At 42.9% G+C, this 9950-nt stretch overlaps 1 pseudogene; it reads right to left on the bottom strand.

Annotated features, from left to right (window-relative positions):
• Positions 1 to 8484: 8484 nt before the first annotated feature.
• LOC131912847 (RNA-binding motif protein, X chromosome-like) lies at positions 8485 to 9353 on the bottom strand (annotated as a pseudogene).
• Between the last annotated feature and the right edge of the window lie 597 nt (positions 9354 to 9950).

The raw sequence follows: 9950 nt of genomic DNA, 5'->3' as shown, positions 1-9950 counted from the left end.
GGCATACACCAAATGGGACATTACCTAGAGATTTGCTGCCCAGATAATTCGAGAGCAAGCTTGCTTGGCCAGTTCTCCTTTGGGGAAGTTTTGTTCTGATTTTTCTCTGTGTGACACTCTGTCAGCTACTCTTTTGAATTTGCTAGTGGGTATGGCCAGCTGCTAGATTTGTGTGGCTATTATTTCTGGGCACCAGTGGTAAACACTCACTGTAGGTTCTGTGACTACCTTTTTTGAGTTTATACCCTTATTCCTTTACTTCCTATGCTCACCCTTTTCCATAATCAGAGAGAGAGAGATGAGGATATATCTGGGCTTTCAAACCATGAATATGCTCATAGGAGTGAGAACAAATATCTATTTCTGGCAACTTCTCACTATTAAACTCGAATGCTATTTTTATACTGTGTATGTTTATATCAGCTTTCCTCTTTTTGGTGATATAGTGGATCCTTTCTCCCCTAGATTCAGATATTGCGACCAGCTGTAATTATTATTACTTTTCTTTGCTTTGGATATTTGCATCCTGGTGGCATGCTTTCAGTCAGACCTATTGTGTTCCTGGCGCATCTTCTGTCATCCTGGAAGGGTTTGGATTTTCTGGACCCCAGTTTGGATCATTGCCAGCCTAATTTTTCATGCCTTTAAGACACAAAGTTAGACACCTTCAAGGGTCCTGGTGCCTTTGAGCATGACTTGAAAGCGTCATCTATGATTTATGCATGCTTGTAAATACAAAGTGGGCACACAGTGCTGTTGCCGCCTCTGTAGGGCCAAGGGTTCAATGCAGGGCTGGGAAAGGCTGTTTTGTTTGAGACAAGGTCTCACTTATAACCTAGGTGGGTCTTCAAATTGCAATCCTCCTGCTTCATCCTTCTGAGTACTGAGATTACAGGCGCATATTACCACAATGAGGTTAAAAGACTTTCTTCAAAAGAAAAAGTGCTTATGAATGTGTTTCCAAGTTCTTAATTGATAATACACTTTTCATGATGTTTGAAAAAATATGAATCAAATTTCACAAATTAGTTTTGCAAACCTGGAATTTTTTTTTCTGTCTGGGATCAATGGTCTCCCTGCTGGTGTGGTGAAATTTGTGGGCTCGCTCACCTGGCCCCACTCCTTGTTTTCTCTCTGCTATTCCTCTCACACTTTCTGTGAGGATTATTGTCCTCTTTTCATGTGGTTTTTCTCGGTGGTCATACACAGTGCTCCATCTTCTTAGCCATGCTCCTGGGAGGGACTATCCTGCACGCCTAGAACTGAGACAAAGCATTGGAACTTAGCCCTGTGTGAGTAGCTTTATACTGAGAAGACGTCACTTGATACAGCAATGGGGTGGGGCCATTTTATTCATAAAGTGCACGGCCTTTTTTTGAAGCGTCCACTTTGGTATTTGTGCTATGTATTTGTATGGAGTTATTTTCTGATATGGGGAAATGGCAGATCATGATGTGATCATTGAACAAAAGGCCTGTGCCCTGACCCCACAGTTCTCTCAAGTTCGTCAAGCTGGGTCTTCATAAGACAGCGGTGTAGCTAGAGTTTACCTGCCTGGCCCACGGTCAGGATAAATCTCTCTCACCTGCCAGTCCCACAGCCTCAGACCCAACCAAGTAAACACAGAGACTTATATTGGTTACAAACTGTATGGCCGTGGCAGGCTTCTTGCTAACTGTTCTTACAGCTTAAATTAATCCATTCCCATTAATCTATACCTTGCCATGTGGCTCGTGGCTTACTGGCATCTTCACATGCTGTTTGTCATCTTGGCGGCTGGCAGTGTCTCTCTGACTCAGCCTTCCACTTCCCAGCTTTATTCTCCTCCTTGTCCCACCTACACTTCCTGCCTAGCCAATGGCCAATCAGTGTTTTATTTATTGACTAATTAGCAACACATTTGCCATACAGAACATCCCACAGCACAGCGGTGTACTGGGATAGTTTGATCTTGTTGAAGGTTTTACTTTTTACTGATCAGTGGAGGGCTGTGTTCCGAGGTGACCTTAAATTTTGCTGGGCTAACTTGCTAGATAAACAGTAAACAGTCCTGGTGACCATAAGGTCACAGTCTAGCTTGAGTGTGCTGTGTTCTTCAGCACACTACTGTTAATTCAGACTTGGCTTTTTAAGTGACTTCTGTTTGTTGGGTCTGATGTGCCAGGCACTGTAATAAATGTTTTGTAAAGGATATCTCCAGTTTCCACCAATGCTTTTGGTAGACTTTTTTTTTTTTTTTTTTTTTACCATTTATAGATGAGGGTGTATGATCCAAGGCTCAGTGATTCCTGAAGGGTCTTCTTCTCATGTCTTCTGATAACTTATTCAATTGACAGCAATCCCAGTTCCATGCACTTTATAGATATTTCATAAGGTTTATGTGCCTCTAACAACTGGTCTTTGCTGAAATCTCAAAACTATACTGAGCTGAAGGTAGAACGTATGCATACAGTAACAGCTAGTTTTCATTTTCTTCTTCTTTTTTGGGGGGGTGGGTGGGTTTCAAGACAGGGTTTCTCTGTGTAGCTTTGGAGCCTGTTCTGGAACTTGCTTTGTAAACCAGGCTGGCCTCGAACTCACAGAGATCCACCTGTCTCTGCCTCCCAAGTGCAGGGATTAAAGGCTTGTGCCACCACCGCCTGGCGCAGCTGGTTTTCTTAAGTTCTGCTGCTGCTGGCAACTTCTGACTCCATCACTGTCTCCCAAACAGCCTTCTCTTCATTCTTTATGAATTACATAGAGGGTAACATGAGCAGAGTTTGAGAATTACAGTTCCAAGGCTTGGGTAACAGATCTCTGACCACTTCAACTTAAATTTCTCCACTTCATTTTAGCGAGAAAACGTTAGGATTTGAGAGTGTCCATTTTCTCAATCCTCTCAGTTTATTTAGTGACTTTGGTCTTACAGCTGGTGAGTGGTGGCTTCCATTCCAAAACATGAGTTGTTTCTACTTTTATTTTTTCTTGGTCTAGACCTCCTTCACGTAGCCATGGCCAGCCTTCCCAAGGGCCAAAGTAAACCAATCCAAATACATAGAATACTGATCACTTCCACAGTGTGACTCAAACAAGGATTTTGCTGTGTGTTTAGCTAAGTGACTGTACCCCTTCTTAGCAGAGGGCTCCACTGGGCAAACCAAACAGGACCTTGATCAGTAATGGAATAAAGACAAGATATGACTGCTTAGCCCTCATTCCAATAATTTTCAACCCCCTTGCTTTTTATCACAGTTAACACCCAATATCTTTACTTTAAAACTTTTAAGTGTGTGTGTGTATGTGTGTGTGTGTGTGTGTGTGTGTGTGTGTGTGTGTGTGTGTGTGGTTGTGTACACAGATATGAGCATGGCATACACGTGGAGGTCAGATAACAGCCTTGAGTGTAGGCCCTTACTTTCTACCTTATTTGAGGTGGGGTCTTTTTATTGTTGCTCATATGACCCCTTAGCTGGTCTGAGAGTTTCTGGGGGTTTCTCTTATTTCTGCCTTCCAATTTCCCCAATGGAGTATCAGGATTAGAGATATACCTCACTGTGCCTGCACTCTTGTGGAGTCTAGAGATTAGAACTCAAGTCTTCATGCTTGAATAGCAAGTGATTTACCCACTATCCATCTCTCTAGCCCCTCAGTATTTTTTTGTAGGACAAGATGACAGCACCCTTTATTTTCCCCTCCCCCTTTTTCTTTTGTCAATAGTCATCTAAACTTGTCAAAAATATGATGTAAATGTGAGGTCCTCTACACCACTGTACCACAGCTTCCTTCACTGAGAGGGTTGTGTCCAGTTGTCTTCCAAAGAAGCCCACGATGTAGACTCCGCGCATCTAGATCCTCGAGCCCTTGGCTTTGCTGCTAGAGGATGTAGAGCAGAGTGAAGCTGGGTGGTCATGATGGCCACAGGCCTGGTTGTAGAACATCTCTGAGGGAGAAGGGAGCTGGGCAGTGGCAGTGTTAGTGCCTGACTAAAGCTGCGATGGAACTCGTCCAACCAAGGGTTTGAGATTAAATCATTACATATAAAATGCCCACGGGAGTCATTTATGGACCACTTCAAATATAAAGCTAAAAAAGGGTCCTTTCTTCAACCTAGTGATGAGAGCAGACTTCTACCACAAAGAATTCTCAGCCTGAAAGGAGGCCATAAACTACAAGTATGTCATATCAGAGGCAGGCTGAAGGCAGGGGCCATGAGATCCAGAAGTTTCAAAGGTTTCACATCAGTTGATTAAAGCAATTTGTTTCATGTTGTAAAACAATGGACCTCCAGAAGCTCCAGGTACTGCTGCAGGAGGATGTTATGCTCAGCAGGGTGTGCTGGAGGTAGACGGTGGGGGGCAGTGAGGACAAGATGGAGCTATCAGAAACTAGGACGAAAGTGGAGTCACTCCTAGGCATTTCTTATCCACTGCTCTTTCACACAGAGTTTGAACTCCGGACTCTACAGATAATACATCACAGTGGAGAGACGAGTTGAAAGAACTGTGAGGGGTCAGTAATGCATGAGGAGGGAAGAGCAAGACAAGGCCAGAAGTCAGGTAGGGAAGCATATATCTCTGATACCTACACCTGGAAGGCTGAGGCTAGATGATGGATCAGGAGTTCAAGGCCAGTCTAGACTATACCATAAGTTCAAGGACAGCCTGGGCTATATAAGTATACCCTCTTCTCACCCTGTCCTAGGTGATTATTTTATCAACTTGATACACACTACAGTCACCTGGGAGAGGGAAAAACAGCTGAGGAGCTGCTCCCACCTGACTGGCCTACAGGCAAGTCTGTAGTGCCTTTTCTTGATTAATGATTGAAGTCTAAGGGCCCAGTCCACTCTCAGTGGTGCCACCCCTGGACAGGGTCCTGGGTTAAAGAGCAAACTGGGTGCATGAATCACCTTTCCTAGAAAAGTACAGAAACTACCCCTCATGGAAAAAAAGCCTCTCTCTGCAGCAAATGGAGACCCCATGGAAGCAACTGCACACAAACACAGAGATCAAGAGATTGTGAGGAGCCCAACCGCAACAGAGAAATCTGCATCACAGTCCCTGCCTCTTAGGGAACTGAAGAGGAGGCAGAAAGATCATAAGAATCTGAATACCAAGAAGTCTGCTGTGAAAACAGTCTCTCCTAGAAATGGCTGCATAGACAAGAAGGGAACAAGGGCAATCTCAGTGGACATGTTAACGTGGATGACGGAAATTTTCAAGGGATCTCACCCCTAGACCAAGAACTATTAGCAACTAGTGACTGCTTAGAGGAGAATGGCCTTTCCCAGAGGTCTGCTCCCTTATTGGCTATTCAATGAAGAGCGTTCAGCCTTGAAACCACATACATGCTCATAGCAAAAAATAGCAACTCAGCAGGTTGTATTTATATATATATATATATATATAATATATAGTTATATATACATATATATATAATTGCACGTGTGCTTGCACACACACAGGCACACATGCACAAGTAAGGATAATAATCAAAGAAAAAGAGGAAATCACCTTGAGACTGGGAGAGGGACATGAGAGGCGCTGGAGGGAGGAAAGGGAGAAGGAAATTATGTGATTCTATCTCAATTAAAACCTGTGTAAACAATTAAAAAGTAAACCGAGCAAGCCATAGAGAGCAATCCGATAAACAGCACTCCTCCATGGTCTCCGCTTCAGGACCTGCCTCTAGGCTTCTGCTTGAGTTCTGAGCTGGCTTTCCTAGATGATGGACTGTAACCTGGAAGCCAAATAAACTCTTTCCTCCCCAGGTTGCAACAGCGCCACATAATGAGGACACCACCACAAAAAAGCCAATACCCCATAGATAAACAAAAATTAGAAACACACAAAATATGAAAGGAAGTAAAATCCCTGTAAGCTTGGAGCAGTAACCAACTGTGTGAGGTGGTAGTGTCCTCAACACTATGTTCTGACAGGACATTTTCACTGAGCTGTATAAAGGCTATCTTCTTATTCATATGGCATCAGTGTCTTCACAGGTTGAGAGTTTATTCAACTACAGACGTTCAGGAGCCAAGAGCTTGAAGTCTGAGCATCAGTTCTGCAACTATAGTGATGCTCTTTGCTCATACTCTTTGCTAACTACAGATTTGAAAGTGGTCAGTGCCTTACCCACACAGGTTGGGTCATCCCATTTGGTACTAAGTAACTCAGGGTAAGCAACAAATTACAAATACACAGATCAGACTACATATATATATATATATATATATATATATATATATTAAGATCAAATGAAAGAAGGGCACTTTGTAAGAAAAAGACCATATCAACAAAGACTGAACCTACATGAAAATCCAGAGTGGCTGGGATCCCCAGTGTAGGTGATGGCTTTGGAAAACCACAGTGAGATTATGCTTACCTGGTGTACCAGCTCTTGTGTAATGGACAGGGTCTTGAGGGGAAGGCATTAACAGTGACTTCCCTATCAAATAGCACACTTAGCCTGGGAGAGAAACATTATGGGTCTCTCACAGCCAAGAGGAGACAGTGTTTCCTTGAAAACATTCTCACTGCTCACTCACAGGATCCTGATTTCTAAATTGGTTTCAATTAAATATATTTTTCCCTTCGAAGAAGCAACATTCACCTGTAATCTTTCCTAACTATTGGCAGATCTGATGCTATAGCACTCCACACCTTCCCAGTGGCTGCAATTACACACATCAAGTTTCAGAATGGACCACAAGGTAAGATTCTCGAGGTAAAAGGCTACCACTTACGGTCCCCATTTTGCTCTCATGTGTCACAGCCTTTTATTGTTGGGAGTTATTTAGAGACACAGTCACTGGCTAACAAAACCATCTGTTAGTTAACAACGACAAATATGAGGTTGTTTCAGACTGACATGAGGGCATTTCAAGGGAAGGGGTAGGGCTGCCAAGTATTCTTCCCCTCCAGTCTTTCCTTGTTAATGAAGAATGCGTTTGTTATCAAAGCCAGTTTGGCAAATGTGCTTTCACCTCTTACCTATCTAGAAATCAAAGCTGCCTGGGGAGTTATTTGAGGGTATGGTCTTCCTTTGGAGTCCAGCTTGCTCCAGTCACCCTAACAGAATTGTATATGTGCATCAAGAAAACAATACAGTCTTTATGTGGTTCCACCAACACAGCCTACTCACAACATGGTAGATGTTGGGAAAGCAAAAACAGTCTCACCAGGCAGATTCGGTGAAATTCTTCACCTTTGTGCTTTCTTGCCCTGCTCTATTATTTTTCAGAGAGGAGGGGTGGGAGATGAAAAATCTCTGCTCCCCTGCTTTTCCCTCAGCCAGATAGTTTCTCAAATCAGCTAAATATAACTCCATTTATTGTCATGCTAAAACGTTCTATTTAGCTGTGTTTAACTGGATATCATGATTCCATGGGCCGACCTTTCACTCCTGGGAAGTCCTTTTAAATTCAATCCCCAGCAAAGGAAAATCCTTCCAATTCGTTGGCTGTGAAAGGTCACAAGTGGGATGTGTTCTGATGGTATCTGCTTATGGTTCAGTTCTCAGTAAACCCGAGCACTAGCGGGGCCTCAATTGTCCTTTGTTGTGGGAGTCTGAGTTTTAAGAAGCCTGGGAGAGCAGAGAGGGAGACCTGGGGCTGGGTTGCTGGCATCAGCCGATGGCGCACAAAGGTACTAGCTGAAAGGTGAGGCATGTGGAGCTAAGTAAGGTCGATGCTGCCTCCTTTCTGAGCTGATGGGGAGTTCAGACGAACATATATGGTTTCTCTCCATTTCATTTGATCTCTTTAAAAGGGACATTTCCCACTTTCTGGGAGGCAAAGAGGGCTTAGGTGAGGTTAGGAAGGAACTAGAAGTGTGTGAACCAGTCAAGAGGAAATTGGAGTATCCTGAACATTTATCCATCTCAGGGCTTCAGAGCTTAAATCCAGTGTTTCAAGCTTGAATGTTCCCTTTTCAGGAAGGTTCTTCCTGCTCAGGTCAGTACTACTTCAGTCTGTCTGGGCTTCTGCACCACCATCATACTGATTCTTTTCATGGAAATAAAATATTAATATCCATTAAATTCTGTAAAATGTCTCAATACTTGTAAAAAATCTCATTAAGAAAGTCATGTTTTGCCAAAAAATGTTCAGAGTTTGATCAAATTTGAAGAGTTTAATGGGTAGGACACTAAAGGTTTTAGGTTGTGTGGGATTTTCTTTTGTTGTTGGTTTTGTTTTTTATTCCTATTTCAACTTTCTAGACACTCTATGGCATAATCTTTCAACCAAAAACTTTAACTTACTTAAAAAACTTCAATTTAACTTAATAAAACTTCTTTTTAATTTATAAGTAGAGAGTAGCTGGTTACATTCTTCAGGGCACACACACACACATACACACACACACACACACACACACACACACACACACACACACACCCCAGAATCCACCCCTCTCCATGTGTGAAGAAGGCAAGCATTCTTCCACAGTACTTTGCTTATGTGTCTGTGGGAGTTTTCACTACAGGGCTACTTCTTTACATTTCTTATTCTGCCAGCTCCCTGAAGTCAGCAGCAGGCCTCCTTTGCTTTCCTATGGCTCTAAACTGTAGAATGTTCTCAGAAGGGGAGCTTTCACCTTCCCATCCCAGCCAGATAAGCAGTGAGATTGCTTCCTCCATTAGATGGAGGTGGTCCTCATGTATGGGCTGCACTGTGTGAGTCACTGGAACTCTCAGGACAATCGGAATGGTCACCATCCAACTGCATCCACCTCCATTGCTGTAGCCTCTTGCTGGGTAGTCATCCCGTGAACTAGTATGAAGTATAATCTCTTGGCCATGGTGCATAATCTCTGGTCTCAGCAGAGTTTGGGTAATCTCTTCTTGAATAGCTGTGTTTAGTAGAATATCGATCATCTCTCGGGGACAAATATCTCTATGAGACAGCAGGAATTCCTTCGCAGCTACTGTAGCATCTCTTTCACTTGACACAGGGGCGCTTCCTCCGATTCCATTGCTGCTGCGAACTGGTCCTAAAGGTCCTGATCTTTTAGGAGTATGACCTTCACTTTGTGGTGGTACTCTTTTAACTTAGAGAAGTCCCCTCAAAGAATTCATGCTAAAATTTATGGAAAAGTCACTATCATCCATGTGTCTTCCATGTGACTAGAGGCAGCTCCTCTGGTTGGTCCGCTTCCTCTCTTCTTCCTCAAAGACCTCTAGGAGCGCCTCTGCTTCTTGGAGGTGGTCCACATCTACCACATTCAAATGATGGTTTAGTGGCTTGCTCCACCTTGATGGCTTATTATCTAAGGACATTCCATTCATGTCTCTGACAGCATCCTTAGCATCTGCTGGGCTTCCAAAAGTGATAAAAGCAAATCCTCTTGATTATTGGTTTCTCGGTCATTCATCTAAAATACTGGCACCAGTGACAGCTGCCAGGTCTCAGAATTGAACAGAAATGACACTGTGATTGCTGCACAAGGGCGTGTAAGAGAGACAGGAACAAAGGCTGAAGAGGTGCACTAACTTCTTTCTAAATGCGAGTCTTCTATGGCTGTTTGATTGAAAGGTCCTAGATCTGTGCAGGTCTTCTCCTTCTATGGTTGTTTGATTGGAAGGTCCTAGATTTGTGTGTCTCTTCTCAGCTAAAGAATTGTGGGTCTTCTTGTTTGTCTTCCAGGCAAAAACGTTTCCAAAATATTACACGTGTATTTTTGTTATTCTCATATGACTGTTATAGGGAAAGTCGTTTTTTTTTTTTTTTTTTTTTTTTTGAAGGCTAAGCAAATAGGAACAAGCTGGGAATATCAAACTTACACAGCAATGCTAGGAAGGTTTGGTAGAACAACAGGTCGTTGTCATGTAAAATCCCTGAGAGACAGATGAATGTAGTTAGTGCGTTTACCTCACCATTTTCATGTAACCTGCACTTTAGTACTGAGGAGCTCTGGTATAGCCATATAGAATTTCTTCTTTAAAAAAACAAAAAACAAAAAACTTTATTC

The sequence above is a fragment of the Peromyscus eremicus genome, chromosome 6 (genome assembly GCF_949786415.1).
Source record: "Peromyscus eremicus chromosome 6, PerEre_H2_v1, whole genome shotgun sequence".
Classification (NCBI taxonomy): domain Eukaryota; kingdom Metazoa; phylum Chordata; class Mammalia; order Rodentia; family Cricetidae; genus Peromyscus; species Peromyscus eremicus.
The sequence above is the reverse complement of the archived record's forward strand: the minus strand, read 5'-3'. Positions and strand labels throughout refer to the sequence as shown.